The sequence below is a fragment of the Heterocephalus glaber genome, unplaced genomic scaffold, assembly GCF_053883595.1.
Source record: "Heterocephalus glaber isolate CG9 unplaced genomic scaffold, H.glaber_assembly_v1.0 deba00001610, whole genome shotgun sequence".
In the NCBI taxonomy this organism is placed as follows: Eukaryota; Metazoa; Chordata; class Mammalia; order Rodentia; family Bathyergidae; genus Heterocephalus; species Heterocephalus glaber.
Window position 1 is genome coordinate 20,078,162 of NW_028258381.1, and position 18,001 is coordinate 20,096,162.

General features: G+C 43.4%; 1 long non-coding RNA gene across 2 annotated transcripts in view; it reads right to left on the minus strand.

Annotated features, from left to right (window-relative positions):
• The window catches only part of LOC147822633 (uncharacterized), a 187,668-nt gene that overhangs the window by 144,207 nt on the left and 25,460 nt on the right, over positions 1–18,001 (minus strand). The window contains exons 2-3 of one of the 2 annotated variants that reach the window (XR_015445450.1): positions 5,668–5,758; positions 384–612 (exon numbers count right to left, since the gene is read on the minus strand). This is a non-coding gene — a long non-coding RNA (uncharacterized LOC147822633). Of the gene's footprint in view, positions 1–383; positions 613–5,667; positions 5,759–18,001 lie in introns of those variants that run through there. The other variant, XR_015445451.1, reaches the window with a different exon arrangement.

Consider the following 18,001-nt stretch of genomic DNA (forward strand, 5'->3'; position numbering starts at 1 on the left):
TAAGCCAGGCACAGTGATGCATGCCTATAATCCCAGCTGAGGAAAAAGGATCACAAATTCAATCCCAATCTGGGCAATTTAGTGAGTACCTATCTCAAAATGAAAAATGAAAAGGGCTGAGGATGTAGCTCAGGGCAAAGTCCCTAGGTTCAACCCCTAGTACCACCCCCCAATCTACTCAACAAAGAGTGAATTTAGAGTGAATGATGCAATCTGAATAGTGAAATGATCAAGTGTAGCTCCCAAGAATTTTAAAATATTTATATTTTTTAGCCAAGTAATAGCATTTCTAGCATTGGATTCTATTTTTTTGTACCGGGGATGAAACTCAGGTCCTTGAGCTTGTGCAGCAGGCGGCGAAACCACTGAGCTAAATCCCCCACCCTGGATTCTATTTTAAGACAATAATCCTAAATAAAAAGCAAAATATAACTTACAATGGCAAAAGATGAAAACCTTCCAAGTGCCCAATTCTTGCACAAGAGTCATGTGATTTACAGTCTTTCAATGAAACATTATGCGCCTATTAAAATTGAAGCCAAGCGTAGTGGTGCCTGCCTGTAATTCCAACAGGTGGGAGGCTGAAGGTCATGAGTTTGAGGCCAACTTGGGCTACATAGTGAAATTAAAATAAAGGGAAGTAGGGAAGGGCAGAAGGAGAAAGAGAGAGAGGAAATAATGTAAAATAATGTAATACATAGATTGATTAAGAATATCAAAATAGCTATGATTTAATAGCAGGTTAAATATCCTAATATCACTGTATATGGCAATACCAATGTTTTTAAACATCTGCAATGAAGAAGAGTTCCACTAAAAATCTGAGCACCTCCCACAAACAAATATACATAGTACCTACCTGTGGTTGGTGCAGCAATAATGATTTTCATTTTTGTCTTTTCTCATTTCCTAAATTTTCCGTAATTCTCAGGCATTGCTCTACGGTTTGAATGTGTTCCCCGGAGTTCCTGTGGTGGAAACTGAATCCCCAGTGCAATCAGATGGAGAAGTGGGAACGTTGAGAGCTGATTAGGCACAAGGACTGTGCCTGCATGACTGGATTAAGGCCATCACCACAGGGTGGGTTAGCTATCACAGAAGTGGCTGCTCTTGCCCTTCTGCCCTCCACCAGGAATACCACAGTGTGAGGCCCTCACCAGACACGTTGCTTCCATTTGGACTTTGCAGAACTGTGAACCAGGTCAACTTCTACTGTTTATAAATCGCCCAGACAGAGGCATTCTGTTAAACAGCACAAAATGAACTAAGACTTGTTATATTTATCATGAAAAATAAACATCAGTGAAGGAAAAGCACTAAATAAAGTGGTTATCACTGTAAGAATGGCAACAACAGGGCTGAAGCATTGGAGGACATAGAGGTGGAAAGACCTGCCTGTCGCTCTCCTGGGCTGAGGAGCTGTGTGTGGCCATTGTGTCCCTCCGCCTGCCTGTGTGACTGTGGCATGCTGGTGGCTGCACCATCTCCATGCTTAGCGATGTTTTCTCAGAGATGGTGGCACATTTCCTCTGAGTCATTCACACTGGCTCCATCTCCTGCTGTTAAAGGTCCTGGTTTTATGATGTGTCAGCTGGAGATGCAGTCATCAGGTCTGCCACTTGCATCTTTGTGCTCATTTTTAAAAGGCCCCTTCTGGGGCTGGTACCACCAGAGCCAAGAATAAATGTGGTGATTTGAGTAACTTCCCTGCCTCTGAGTTCTCCCCTCCAACCTTTACCAGGTACAACCTGTCACTAACCCATTTCTCTGGGCGAAAGCCAGTTGGGTTTGAGACCAATGGCAATGTGTGGAAACTGCCAATTTGTGCAGGGAGTTGGAGTCTGTGGCAGCTTCTGGTGCACACTGTGTGGTCCATTAGTATCAGCCCTTTCTTTTGCAACCTGGAGAAATGCGCAGACCTGACCCCTCATTCCTGTACCTCATTCCTCAATCCCAAAGCCCCCAATTCAGGACTGTCTTCTGATCTTCCGTGCTCCGCACAGATTTCTCTGAGCAGTCTGTGACTCTGAGTCTGGCAATAATTATGGTCATAGCATGCATTTATTGAATGTTTGCTTAGCATCTGACTTCTCTCACATAACTATCCAATCAATTTAATTAAAAACATATCGAGTGTTTGCTCAATAAAAGTCAAGTCCTGCCAATTTTTTGCCTCCAAAATATGTATCAAACCTGTCTCCTGTTTCCTGTCTCTTCCTATTGCCCTGTGATGACCCTCTCTTCGATCACCTGGATGACTGTGAGGAACTCCTAACACAGACAGTCACCCTGGCTCTATTCTGTCCTCATCAAACCACCCTCCAGCTGAAGGAAGGCCCAAAGTGACAGTCCTTGGCAAGGACCCACTATCCTAGAGTCTCTGGTGATTCCTCGTCACCCACAGGACTGCTCTGTCAGTCTCTGGCTCACAAATATCACCCAGGAGAGCCCTACCTGGGTCCTCCGCCCCTCACAGCACCAGCAAATACACTGAACTTGTGCAAAACACCACACTGCTGCATGCAACCCCAGGTTTCCCTCTGGCTGGGACTGTCCTTGTTTTCCTTCCGGCTGGCCCTTTCTCACCTCGCTGCAACATTTAGCTCTTAAACCTCTAAATGCTACCCCATGCGCACATTTATTGTAGCACTTAGTGCTTTGTATTATAATGATCTGTTTGGTATGTCCCTCCTAGGCTATAAACTGCTAAAGGGAGGCTTCTATCTTAATTATTTTTGGATTACTATCTTTAGGAAGTAGCTAAATACACATTGCATGCATTATAAAAGCCTCCAACAACATTTATTACATGTCCAACACTACTAAATGCACCTTACAAATACCATTTCCAGAACTCCATGAAAAACGTGCATTTAACGTGGCATGAGCTATTTTATAAACCTAACCTTGCTATTGAGAGTGAACTTTAGAAATGTAAACCGGATCACACCTCCACATCTATGGTTCCTCTAGTGGCTCTAAGTGGCTTATTTTAGTGGCTTTACTCTCCTTCTCAGGAGAGACCACTCAGAGCAGGGGCCATACAAGCCCTCTCTAAAGATGTGAATACAGCAAGCACTTTTCTACTCCACTTCCCTCTGCCTGGAACTCTCTGCCCTTGTGTCTTTATCAGGTGAACTCTTCTTTATCACGTAGATACCCGCTTACCTGTCATGTCCCCTTCCTGAAGTAGCTTTCCACCCCTAAGTCAGGATTCACTATACCTCAGCCCTTTCTATTTGTATCATAACGCAATCCCAGCTGGAAGTCCTCCTGTACCTTTGGGTGTTTATGCATTGCCTCCCACTGGAACCTAAGTTCCACAAGAACAGAGGCTGGTCTGCCTTGTCCCTTATCCCCTGGGCTCAGCACACTTTCCAGCCCATAGTATCAATGAGATTTTTAAGCACCTACATTATTCCCCCCTTACAGTCTCAGGAGCTGGGTGTTACTACTATCACTTTGCAGATGAGCTGTGAAAGGTGCAAAGGAGGTCACTGTGTAGACTGTGCATCTATTCACCTGAGGAACCGGTCCTGTTTGATGCTGTAGCCCACACTCGTGTTCCGATGACTGCACCAGTCTTCACCTTATCCATCTGAGAGACTATAATCCTTGGTGCAAAGGTTTACAGTGCTTTGTCCTCTCCCTACCTGTTCCTCGGTTGAAGGAAGTATTGCTGCTTTTCCCCTTTGTCCCCAGAGTTTTCATTCCTCCTCTTCATCTTGGCTTTGCTGTATACTATAGCAGACATAAACTCTGACACAGTTGGGTCAGATTCCTTGTTGGAGTTAGTATTACAGGCGGGAACTAGAATGTCCCCCCAAAGCCTCATGTGTTTAGTGGGCTTTTGGAAGTGACTGGCCTGAGGGGGCACTATACTCATCAGTGGATTCATCTACTATTGGATTCAGAGCTGAGTATGCTCTTAGGAGGTGGGACGTGGTCAGAAGAGGTGGCTCACTGGGGAGATGACCCGGAGAGATATTTGTCCCTCCCTGGCTTCTCCCTTCTCTCAGCTTCCTGGCTGCCATGACATGAGCAGCTTTCCTCCTCCTTGCCTTCCTGCCTTAGAGCCAGCTGATTATGGACTGAGTTCTCAAAACTGTGAGCCAAAATAAACTGCTTGTCCTTTAGGTTGTGTGCATCAAGTATTTTGTCCCAAAGTCAAGGAAGGTGACTAAGACACTTAGAATACCTGGGCTCAGGACTTCTGCTCACCAATGGCCTGCACCACTATGTCTCTTTCTATGCTAGCATTTCAGGGTGGATTATATTTTTTCATGTCTGTCCTTCTCCTTTAAAATAGGATGAGCATTCAAAAGGAGAAGAGTGTTTAGGGAAGATAGGCTTTGGCATATAGTTAGGATAATCAAGATGGTATTTGTTTGGAAATCAACTCCCTTCTTGCTTATAATGGTGTAAGGTCACAATTGCCTGCCCCAAATTTGATCTTTATATCATGGACTCTAATTGTGTTTCCCTCCAGAAACTAAGAACACAATTTTGTTGCTGGTGTCTCTCTTGCTTTCTTACCATAGAAAAAGAAATCTACAATTTATTCATCTTTTTTTTTCATTCTACACACATTTCCAGCCACAAGAGTGCACCAAGCCCTATGCTAAGTGTTGCAGCAAAATATATGTGTGGGAACTGGCCCATTCTTCCCACTGCTGTGGTCATCAGGGCTGGAAAATGCATGATGGATTCCCCAGGGGAGTAATATGTTTTATTTTCACCCTTGTATCAGCTTCCTCACTCTACCATTTTGACCTCTTAAATTTAAGAGAACTTCTTTCTGACCATGAAAAAGTACCCAGAGTTACATGAGAAACATTAGCTCGTGCATAAAGCTGTCAAAATCCTGAGAAGAACTAGCTCAAACCAGGCACTCCAAAGACAAAGATTAAGGAGCACACAGGAGATTAAAGAAAGCATTTTTCACCTTCAAATGTGGAAGAACGCCCAGTAATAGAGCTAGAAAAAACCCCTAGGGAGGGTCAATAGGAAGAATGTGATATCACATCAAGGTAAGGTAGTAGGAGAGGAGGGAGAAAGAAGGAGGAAGAGCAGACTAAAACCTCCAGTTGTTATCTCTGAAAGCGGTCGCCCCGTTTAACTCAGTTTGGTGACCACGGACGGGCTCCCATTGGAGGATACCCTTTATGCACCCCCAAGACTTTCTGACTATGGTGGGGGAGTGGCAGGTTGAGGGAATGGTGGTGAATATCAATCCGTGCTTTTCCTGCTTCTGATCTTCCGTTTTACCTTTCCTAGATCTGGTTTAGACTCTGGCTGACCAGTGGGCTTGAAGTGGAACAGAAATGTTAAAAGCTGTCAATGGAACTGATTCAGCTTTGCAGTGCTAGACATTTTCTATAGCCAAGTTTTGCCACTTTCAGTTGGTACTTTCAAATCTTCAACAAGGCAAAGAAAGAAGAGTGAGTGCATGGGACAATAGAAAAGCCCCATGTAATCACTACCCCTTCCCCATGGAGGTGGAGCAAAAACTCTAACCCTGGATTTTCAGTGCTCACTGGCTTTCTGTGGGCCTACTTTGTCTTAGCTTCCCACCCATATAGCAAAGGGATCTGCCAGCCCTGGTGAGTAATTTTGCTAGAATCCAGGATTTTTGCTTCTTTGTTTGATTAAGATAATCCCACTTACCTGTGAGTTGTACACGGACCTCATTTTGAGGCAGCTATTTTTCCACCTGAATGGCCCATCTGTACATCATGCCATGGGTTCTGAGGCAGAGCTACAACACCAAAAATAAATTAAAAAATAAATAATAAAAAAGGATAAAGACAAATACTTCTTCAACCCCTTTCTTCTGGCCCAGCACAGCACTGTTGACTAAGGAGAAGAACACAAGAATTGTGCTTTTCTCCCTAAGGAGCCTTTAGCAAGTGGCATCAACCAAGGCCTGTGATTGGCCCATTCCTTCTAGGTGTCTTGTCTGTAATTGTCACTAATGTCAATTCATTAGATATTTCATTAGCTAAGCTAAAAACCTATATCCTGATCTTTAGCTGAAAACATCACTGAATTAGATCAGGAAAATTAGACTAAAACTCATTCGCCGGTGGCAATTAATGAGTCATGACTAACAGCGGTAGGGGGAGGAGGCGAGGGAGAGTGGGTCTTCTTCCATGCTGCTGACAGTTAAGTGGAAGGCAAAATTACTCTGCATTCTATGAGCTCACTGGAGCGTGAAGTCATCACTGCTTTGAGTCACCAGACTTCCTAACCCGGCTCCTGGATGTTGGGGTACTTCCTTCCTTTTGGTGCCTCCAGGGAAAGATATAGCATATGGGAGCCAAGGGGCAGTCCTCAAGGCAGAGAATTAGCCCCAGTTGGGAGTAGGCTAAATAGGATGCTCTTCTTACCTCCTATTAATCTGGAGTAGACAATGTTAAGATTGAGGCCACTGCCTCCCATCTTCTCTTGCCACACTGAGGAAACTGAGGTCCACTAAGCCAGGTGACTTGTTCCTGGTCACACAAGTAAGGTCTTGATGGATGGGGACCTCAACCCAACCTCTTTACTCCATATTTGAGGCTCTTTTCTCTGAGCCATGATGGCTGCCAACTATTCAATACCCACTATATGGCAAGAAGTTGGCAGGGTGATAGATACAAAGAAAAATTAAAAAGGGCCCTTTCTTCTGGAGGAAAAGTGGAATGGGGAGCCACTGTCAGAAAAACGGGAATTTAGAAGACAATGTGTGCTCTGATGGAGATGCATAGATGGTGCTAATAGCATATGGAGGAACAGAGCCATTCACTGCCTCATAGTTACCACGCCTCATAGCCTGGGTCCTACAACTTGATGTCACTGTTAGGAAACACTGGACTGATTGATGTATCTGCTGCTTCCATCTCTCCAAATTTCTAGCCCCTCCCCAAACTCTGCTGGGCCTCTCCAAATCCCTCCCTTTTATCCAGTTGTCTCACAACTCATCATCCTTCCCTAAAAACCAAAATTCATTGCATACTATACTTTTCAGGCTGCTATCTTTTTTCTTGACTCACATCCTAACTTGCCTCTTGGGCCTCAGTCACCCACCCTGTCCCAGAGGAGGACTACAGTACTAGGTCTCTGAAAATCCTTCAAGATCTGGTATCTACTTGCTTTCCTCTCTGTAGACAAATCAAAAAGGGAGCCATGCAATGAGGATGTAGACAAGGGAGTTACCCCATCTTCCTCCTAGAGTTGCAAAGCCTGTATGGTGGCATTTTAGGCAGAGTTTGAGGAAGGCTGGGATTGTTCAGGAAAGCCGGAGAGATGATGGAGGTTATAGGGAGAAGGGAGACGGTGTGAGGACAGCTAGGGTCCTATCCAGGCACAGAAGTCTATAATTCTGGATTTTTATGGATACTTTAAAAGTATATTTTAAAGACCTCCTGCTGGAGCTTATTAGTAGGCCCATAGCCTATGGCTGAGACAGATGACAATGACATCATTTTTATAAAATACACTCAATATCTCAGCCTCAGTGACCCCTGAGTCCAGCTCTCAGCAGTGAGAGGTAACTGAAGGTTGGTTCTTAATCATCAATGAGTCTCATTTGCACTGTAGAGATGTGAGAGTAGAAAGCCCTTCTGACTATGAGATTTAGGCTACCTGACATTATGTAGATGTTCAGTAATCCCTGGAGGTGATTGTAATAATATTTGTCAATCAAGTTTCATTTTCTAGAGATTTATGAAAATAAGATATTTAAGTACTGTAGGAAGAGCTCTGTATGGAGCTATGGAGCTTGGGAAGTGAATTTTTTGTACTCGTGAGTTGGGTTCCCAAGTGTGGTCCCTGCAGCAGAGTCACTGTGATTGGGGAAATTGTCAGAAATCCAAGCTCTCAGTCTCCATGCCAGAACGGTGAGATTCTCGAGGTCGAGTCCAGGCACACATCTTCACAACTCTCCAGGTGACACGGGTGCCTTGTCCCATTTGAGAATCAGAGCACTGGAGTTCTCTTTATTTCTCTCACTGTATGTGATGTCTCTATATAAATGAATAGTATTCAATTCAGTTGGAAAAGAAAGGGAGAGGGGAAGAGAAAAGAGAAAGAGGAATAAAGAGTTAGAGACAGGAAGAAGAGGAGAAGTTAGAGGACCAGGACAAAGAGGAAGAGAAAGAGAAAGGAGCCAGGTGGTGGTGCATGCCTGTAATCCCAGCACTTTGGGAGGATGAGGATGAGTAGGAGGATCACAAGTTCAAGTCCTGTTTCAAAAAAGGGGGACTGGGTATGTAGCTCAGTGTGTAGGCCCTGTGTTCAATTCCCAGTGGAGGGAGGGAGGGAGGGGGAGGGGGAGAGGGAGAGGGAGAGAGAGAGAGAGAGAGAGAGAGAGAGAGAGAGAGAGAGAGAGAGAGAGAGAGAAATTCTGTCCAGAGTAACATAGCCAAAAACCATTGTTTTCCAGAGTGTGATGGTCAGTTCCTCTGCAGCTGAAGAGGAAGGGTGAAACAAGAGGTTAAACAGTAAATCCAGAGGTAGATAATTTGGCTTCCAGCCCTAGATCAGCCAACAATAAGCCTTGTCACCCTAGCCAAGTCACTCAGCCTCCTGACTGCCTATAAGATACAGACACCTGGCAGGTGGTCTCCAGGAGCATGTCCAGCTACATGCCCTGCCCAGGGAGTGTACCAAGGTTTCACTTATTCTGCTGATTATTCCTGAATGACTGCTCACACCATACTCTAACACCCTGCCAAGCGGGTTCAGAAATACTGCCCAAACTGTTGCTCTGTCCATGTGGAGGCAAGAGAGCCAAGGTCCCTGCTAACATACGTGCCACTGAATGTTAAGAGATGGTCCCCTTAGCTTTCCCCTGGCTCACCCAGGCTGGCTTGCTGTGTCTGAGACATGGATGGCAGACCCTTGTAGCTGGTTTTGCTGCCAAGCCCTTGAGCTAGGAGCCTCGGTGGCCCGATGTGATGGAACTGGTCAGGCTGTGTAGCCAGTCTCTCCCCCTGGTCTCCCTTCTTCATTTACATTTCCAATTTCCAGACTTGTCAACGGTTTCTGCCTCTCTTCAAGAGGAACTGGAAATTCAAAATCAACGAAGTTAAGATCCCTGGGGATTTAGCTCAATAGTTCTGCCGCCTGCCTCACAAGTGGAAGGACCTGAGTTCAATCCCCAGTACCAAAAACAAAACAAAGAAGGTAAGATCTCTTTCAAAATCTACAAGGGATCAGCATGCTAAGCTGGAGAAATTCAGTTTGCCAAGAGAAATGGCTGTGGTGTGGTCTCAGTGACAAGAGTCATTGTGGGGGCCGCTGGGCACTTGGTAAAATTCCAGGGCATGGAATTATGGGATATACCCATCCCTCCATGCACCTCCAACTACATCCTGGCTTAGTTTCTGCAACCTTCTACTGACCATCCAATGCACCCTTGTTCTGTGTGACACATTTAAAAAAATTAAAACATAATTCCCACATCATGAAATTCACCCTTTTGTAGGGTGAATTCAGCGCATTTCAGCATTTATACATGGATGCATAAGCATCACCACTATTAATTCCAGAACATTTCCACTGTTCCAAAATAATCCCATACCAATTAGCAGTCACTCTTTATTCTCTTCTCCTCCTGCCTCCTCTCATAGCAACCGCTAATATACTTTCTTTCTCTGTGGATGTTGCTATTTTGGAAAATGCTTATGAAGGGAACTGCATCATATGTAGCCTTTAGGCCTGGCATCTTTCACTGCGCATTTTGCTTTCAATTTTCTTCCATGTCATAATATGGACCAGCACTTCATTCCTTTTTTTATGATTAAATAGTATCTATTGTATCAATAAACTCCATTGTATTTCTCCATTCATGAATCCATATGACATTTGGGTTTTTCACCTTTAGGTTATTAGGAATAATACTGATATAAATATTTGTGTACAAGTTTTTGAGTGAATATGTTTCAATTCTCTTGAGTATATACCTAAGAGTGGAATTATTGGACTACATGGAGACACTATGTTTAACATTATGAGAAACTATCCAACTGTCTTCTAAAATAACCACAACATTTTCAATCACCATTAACAATTTTGAGATTTCTATATGTTATACTAACCTTTGTTATTTCTTGCCTTTTTTATTATAGTCATCCTACAGGGAATTATGTGATATCTTATTATGATTCTGATTTGCATTTCCCTAATGACTAATTATGTTGAAAATTTTTTCATATGCTTATGGACCATTCATATGTGTGCATGTATATATACATTTGGAAAAAAACATCTCTTCTAATCATCTGTTCATTTTTATGTGGGTTTTCTTATTGTTGATTTATAAGCATTCCTTATCTATCCTAGGTACTAGACTCTTACCAGATATATGACTTTCATACATATTCTCTCATACTGTTGGTATCTTCTGAAGCACAAATATTTTATCTTAGTCAAGTCCAATTTATCTAATTTTCCCCTTGATCGTTTGTACATTAGGTATCACAGCTAAGAAATCATTGCATAACTGAAGTGATGAAAATTTACACCTATGTTTTCTTCTAAGAGTTTAACTGTTTTAGCTCTCACATTTAGGCTTTTGGTCTAATTTGAGCTAATTTTTGCATATGGTGTGAGGTAGGGATCCAGCCTCATTCTGTGACATGTGGATATCTGGCTGTCTCATTACCATTTGTTAAAGAGACTATTCTTTCTCACTGAATTGTTGTGTCATCGTTTTTTCTTCTACTAAATACTTTTCTCCTGTGATTTACCACTTCATTGGATTTCAGCCCACTGAAGGCAGGGATTGGAAATGAATCTTTGGCTCCTCAAAGCCACAGAGTTATGTTGGTTGCATCATTCTGGAAATTGCTGCAGAATGGCTCTCCAAGGTAAGTTTATTTCATCTAGTTGTCTTGAGATCTGCATAGAGCCCATACAAGGATTAACTGAGTTTAATGAAGTTTAAGGAAACCAGATTCAGGAAGCAGGATGGCTTCAGGTAACTTTATTGTTCAGACCTTTTGAGGCAGCGTGTGAGGGCTTTATGGAGAGGTCCTGGCAAGCTGATGCTTTCAACATCACTGCTCAGAATCACGCAGGGACACAGAGGAGGAGGCTAGGTCCTGTGATCCAACCAGTGAGATCAAGAATGGAGAGTTTGGAAGGAGGCATTTAGGGGCAGAAGGACTAACATGTAGATAAGCCTTAAGGGACAGAAGTATGGAAAAGGAAGCTAGTGGCCTGTAAGCTGGGGACAGAGGGGTGGTCATTGCTAACTGCTAATGGTGGCTGGATCTCTAGACCCTCTACAACTACCAGAATCTGTCCTGAGAAGGCCAAATCACCAAAGAGGAATATAAAAGCAGCCTTTTCTTATTCCTGCCAACAAATTGTTAAAATAATGGGTTTATGTTTCAAAGGTTTCTTTCCCTGTGTTTGATCAATAAAATGTTCTTTAGATCAATATAAATGTAATTTCGCTGCTGGCAGGCATTTCTAGCATTATAGAGAAGTCACTGCCCAGCAAGCCCAGCTCAAGAGTATTAGGCAAGCACAGTGCTCGACTAGCTGTGGGATGTGCTGGAAAATAGCAGAGGGACAAATGAGATTACCAGCCAATGAGCTCAGCCTTGGCACCACATTCATCTCTGGAAAGCAAAAGCCCTCAGTAGAAACACTAGCTCTCTTCAGTACATTTTTAAAAACAAGATAATAAGAAGAATGGAATTATTGATATTTATTTAGCACTTTTCATGTGCCTAAGTACTCTCTGCAAATTTCCTCATATGAGTCTGATACAAAGCCAATAAAATAATCCCATTATTATCATTAGCTTATCATTAAGATACTGAAGCACAGAGAAGTTGAGTAGTGTGCACCCAAACACACAGCTGGTAAGGAGCAGAGCAGAAATGTGCACTCACACAGTCTGATTGGAGACTCTAAACATCATACTGAGACATCACCATCTCCATCTGATTATCACCTGGGCAAATAGTTACCATACAACAAGCACTGTACTTAGTACTTTTGCATGTTTTAGTTCCTCTATCCCCCCAAATGTTAATACTGTAGATATTATTACGGGTGAGAAGAGTGAGACTTCAAGAAGACCAGTCACTTGCACAAGGTTTTATTATGAGGGAGTGACTGTAGCAGGTGCACAGGTGTACAGGTGTTCTGAAGTCATTACAGCTGTGCTCTCACCTTCATGGGGGAAGCCAGCTGGAGTGTGTAGCATATGTTTCTTCTTGAATGGCTGTCTGAGGGAAGGATTAAGGACGTGTGCCTTGGGAACAATAGAAGAGACAAACCCCAGGGCAGAACTGCTCATGATGTGGCCCCTCTCTGTATGTGCTGCTGCAGGGCCTGGGCATCCCACTCGCTAAGACATTGATCCGCCCAAGTTAGTTCGGAGAGGATGTGTGAGGATTCACTTTCACAGCTCTGACATGGGCAGGGGCTTATCTGATCTACTTTCTGCAGAACGTAAGCTTCATAGAGTAGGGCAGGGAAAGAGCCCTGTACCAGGATCCAGCATCTCCAGCAGTGGGTGCTTGGGCAACGGATCATATGTACTTTCTTGCCTCTAAATGATAAATTTGGACCAGTTGATTCCCAAGATTTTCCCAGTTCCAATATGGTGGGAAACAACTTAAATTCTGAAAGGCAGTGCTGCTAAGAAGGAAAGTACTCTTTTATTCATTCTATAATATTTATTAAAGGCCCAACATGGGCCAAGTATGAAATTCAGTCATGACAGAAACACATAACCTTCCTGTCCTGGTGAATCTTAAACTCTAGTGATTTAGGAGATTCCAGCTTCATTCATTCATTCATTCATTCAATCTTTAATTGAACAACCATTTACCATGGCTTAAGTAGAGCAGCAAGCCCCAGGAAATCTGAAGACTAGAAAGAAAAGGCCTGACCCTGGAAGTACTAAAAATTCAGCAAGGAAGTAAGGTATATATTTTAAAAAGTATCCCCATTTTGAGCTTGCAACAGAAACCATGCTTATTCTAAATTTATCTCCAGCGTTATGTAAGAACTCACTGGAGAGTGGGAGTCAAAATCTAGTATCAAAATGGAATTAGAGACCAAGGAAGGCAGGGAAGAAGATTGGAGAAAGCCTGGAAGAACACTCTCATCCAGGGCAGGAACCTCCTAGAGCCTCTTCTACAATTCATGAGCAAATTTTCATAATTATGGCATGCTAATGGAAGGGGCTTGAGCAAGGTAGACTCAGTGGCAACCACTGCCCAGCTTAGTACCAACTCTGTTGTTTCAAAGAGCATGCAGCAATGTGCTGGAGCCAGCCGCCTCTCTGAAGTTCATCAGCAAATTCAGGTCCTCAAGTTAATGGAAGATGTGGTCAGCAGGAACCTGCCCCCACTTCTAGTTGGGACTTGAAGCTTTCAGATCCCCCCCACACACCCCATCAAGCAATTGTCCTTTGGAAATGAGGGCTCTGTGCTGCACCCCAGCCAGCCTAAGTACCCTTTATCGAGGCCATCCCCCTTCCTGGGAGCCAGAAGTTGCTGCTACTCTTTTCACCTCTTAAGGCATGGCTGAGAACTCAACCTATTGGCTGGTCCTTTATGGCTGTGGCTTGATTCCTCTCCTCAGCATCCATGCCAGCTTTCCTCTGACTTCCCCTTCCAGAATGGTTTGAGTGTAACCCCCCCACACACACCAGGGGTTCATGGGGAGGGGCTTGGTCCCCAGTTGGCTGTTTCAAGAGATGGTAGGACCTCAAAGAAGTGGGGCCTAGTGGAAGGTGCCAATGCTAGCCCTGCCCCCTCACTCTGACTTCCAGTCTCACCTCGTAATCTTTCAATCTCTCTTGTCTACTTCTGTCGTTGTGGTGTCTTCCACTATGAGTTGGTGCCTCTAAGGGACACTCAGAAGTACTAGCACCATGCTGTTTGGACTTTCGCCTTTTAATTGTGAGCTAAATACATCTCTTTTCTTTTTAAGTATTTAGTCTCAGGTCTTCCATTATAGTAATGTAAAACAGACTAATAAGTCAAGCATGGAGGTGCACACCTGTAATCTCAGCACCCTGAAGCCTGCCTTGGTGGTGTGACAGAATTGTCTTGAAAATCCAATATATGAACAACCAAGTGTTATATGTAAAGGTGATAATGGTGAGCAATAGGAAGTAGAGTTTAAAAACTGTTTCTGAGCCAGGCACAGTGGTACACACCTGAAATTCCAGTACTTAGAGAGGCTGAAGCAGGAGGATCACAAGTTCAAACCTAGCTTGAGCAAATTATTAAGACCTTATCTCAAAAAAAAAAAAATTAAAAAGGGCTGTGGGTCCACCTCAGTGTGAAGGCCCTGGATTCAATCCTTGGTACCATGAAAAAAAAACAACAACAACAACAAAACCGTTTCTGTCTACTCTGAGTTGTAAGATACGTGTCAAATTCCCAGTCTCTGAGTTCCCATATGGGTCAGAGATCGGAGAAGTTGATTTTTTTCTCTTATTTAAGCAGCACGGCCTTCCCTTCTAGTGATGAATAACGAATTGTAGGCGCTGGGAAGTAATGTATTTTGCCCAAGAACACAGAGGTTTAAGTGAAGGAGTTGGGATTCTTGGAGAAGTCACCTGATTCTTTAAGTCACAGTTAAACAGGGCGCTGAACTCTCCTCCGTGTGGTCTCTGGAAAAATACAACACATTCTGTATTCCTACCTTTAAATACAAACTTACTGCTTTCAGACCCAATTAGGAGCAGGTAATTACCTGTGGGAAGTGGGGAGTTGGGCTGTCGGCTAGATCAACGTGGAGAGTCTGTGAGCTAGTGTTTTCTAGTTATCAATAAAATGCTACAACAAAATCATTATTTGGCAATGTGTTCGTTTAATAGTTCATCCCACAGGCTCAGGATGGAGAGTAGCCACATTTGCCCCTCTGAGATAATGATCTGTGTAGATGTCATTGGCTTTCTTGTCCATTTTGGGCAGGGATGTGTCTTGTTAGAAGATGACCTAATTTTCCCAGATTCTCCTGTACAATCCCATAGTCCTGAGCAAATTCCTTTCAATTTGCACTGGTCCCTCCATTTTGTTTTGATGAGTAATGAAGATTAAATCCAGTGTCTCCATACTGAACTACATCTCCTACCCTTTAAAATATTTTTTTGAGACAGAGTCTTGCTAAATTGCTATGTTCTTTACCTGGACCCAAACTTGTGATTCCTCTGTCTCAGCCTCCCAGAGTGCTGGGATTACAGGTGTGCACCACCACACCCAGCTAAATCTCAGCCTTCACTGGAGCCTAATATGACCCAGGGCAAAGCATGCAGATATCTACTGCCTGAGTCCTGCAGCTAGAGACATGTGAGATTCACTGAGACCCTGCCACCAGATACCTGGCACACCCCTATCACCTCAGTCATGTACTCAATGGCTCTCACCAATCCGGATGAGAAGCCTGGACTTCTGATTCAGCTCTTCTGCCCAGCCCTGCGGATACTTTCCAGGTACATAAACTCAACCTAGATTACAGCCTGCTTGATGAAGTCTGCTATACATAGGCTGACCTCTTCCCCAGGCAACTTGATTCTGCCTCCACCCCACCTGTGACAACCATGATTCTGAATGTCATCTGTCTCCTGGTCACAGACAGATTTGTGATGGTTGTGCTTGATTGTGTCAACTTGATTGGCTTAGGAACTTCTCAAGGAATTGGTGGAGCACTTCTCGGTGTGTCTAGGTGGGTCACTGAAGCATGGCTTTGGAAACTATATCTGGTTCTGTATCCCTTCCTCTCTGTTACCTACCCTGTGCTCTGTTTCCTGGCCACCATGAATTAAGCAGCTCTGTTCCACCATGCCCTTTCACCATGATGTTTTTGTCATGGGGCTAGCTTGCCATGGACTGAATCCCCTTAAAACATGATCCAAATTAAACCTTTCAGCTGTTAATTTGTGTGTGTCAAATATTGTGTCCAGCAATGAGAAAACTAATAACAACCTGCCTGAACCACATCTGAGATGTTAGAATCTGTTGTTCTTCTACCAGCAACTGGCTGAGAACATAATGGCCAAGAAATTGGTGAGACATTAGGCCATTCTCTCCTCCCTCCACAGTATTCTGAGCCACAGGGTTTCAGGATCCTCACTGTACATCTTCACCTTTCTTTATCAGCACACTGTGACTGCCTGTTTGAAGTACATTTGAAAGTCACTCAGTGAGCAAAGGATTCTTTGATGCTGCCTGCTTCTTTTCCCCCAGGGGTTTTTAATTCTTTGCAACTTCCCACCATTTTACTTGTTCCTCAAAACGGACACAAAATCACAGCAGCATCCCAGTGGACTGACATGGTAGGAGAGTCAATAATATCACAAGAAGCAGCTGGATGTAGTTTTGTGACTTTCCTGAAGGGCAAGAAGAGTTGGGTTCTACTTGTCTGGAATATGGTGATGTCCCACTTGGCTCTAGGCAGACAGTGAGTCAAAGTGGTTTTCCATTTGCACCACTACTATAATCAGTGTCATCCCAGCTGTTGCTTGTTCCTTGAGCTCAGGTCCCTCATTTATTCAGTAGATGTTTTCATCACACTTTCTCTACACAAGCCTACAAATGAGGGAAGTAGTTAGGAGGCTGACTGACTCCCTACACTCACAGCTTAGTAGCCATGAAGTACCCATGGTTGGGCAAATAATGCTGACAGCCACTCAGCCTTCTTTCTTGACTGCAGTCAGCTATAGTCATTAGTTCTCCTTTTGCTTCTAGTCCAGGCCAATGCTAGTGCAGCCAGAGCTCTATAAATTCAGTATGCATGTGTGTCAAGGTGGGAATGGATACTGAAAGCTCCAATGAGGCACATGGTCCAAGAACTCAAGGGTCTTTTTGGACAATAAGCAAGACCTCTGGAATACAGTGGTACCTTGGTTTATGAAGTTAATTCATTTCACATTTCTGGGGATGATGGCCATAGTGGTCATGTTCAATACTCAATGCCAAGTTCACAAGAAGAAGCAAAACTTTGCTGCACTTTTCTGTTTGTGAGTCAAATTGTTTGGAAACTGAGATATTACTGTACTCGCCAATTTTATCTGGCCATTCCTTTTGTTTTGCATATCTTTGGAACTACACAATTTCTATCAAGGAAATGACTTCACATAGATCCCCAGTGGTTTGATTTTGGTGTGATATAGACACAACTTTTATGGGGTCTCAAGCCTAACTATGCTATTGTAGATCCTAGATGTCTTGGTCCCTTGCCCAGTGGTAGGTGCTACAATAAGATCTAGAATATCCTCCAAAGACTCATGGGTAATTGGTCCGGTCTTCAGCTTGGAGCTTTTGGGAGCTGGTGGAATATTTAAGGAGTAGGGCTGAGGGGGGAAGTTTTTCAATCACTGGAAACATACCCTCAAAAGGGATAGTAGGACACTGGCATCTTCTTTCCCTCTTTTGCTCTCTTATTTTCCCTGAGTGGTTTTGCTCTACCACCTGCTCCTTCCATGAAGTGATGTCTCACTGCAGGCCTCAAAGCAACAGGGCCAACCAATTATGAGCCAAAACTTTCAAAACTGTGAGCCAAAATAAGCATTTGTTCTTTACAAGTTGATTTATTTCAGGTATTTGTTACATGGGTGGAAAGCTGATTAACACAACAGGAAAACACAAGATCAAATTTCCTTCTTTTGCATGGTTTAACTAAAATCATGCTATGATCCAAACTACAGGACTAGCTTTTTCTGATAGTCATAGGATTAGGATATCCTGAGGTTTACATTTTTACTTCACAGTTTATTTTCAGTCTACATTCAGCGTGGAAAACTCAGGCTGAAATTTCTAATCTTGTTGGCATAATTCCTGTAACAAAGATCACTCTATAGCATGGCAGTCCCTTCCGCTGTGGCTATTTCACATGCCAGAAAGGTTCTCTTCCTTATAATAGCTGAAATCTGCCTCTTGGGAAATTTTACCTAATTGATTCTATTCCATTCCCTTTGCCATGAGGGATGAGTCTAATTCTTCTTACTTATGACAGCTCTTAAAATGTCTGAGGTTGGCCA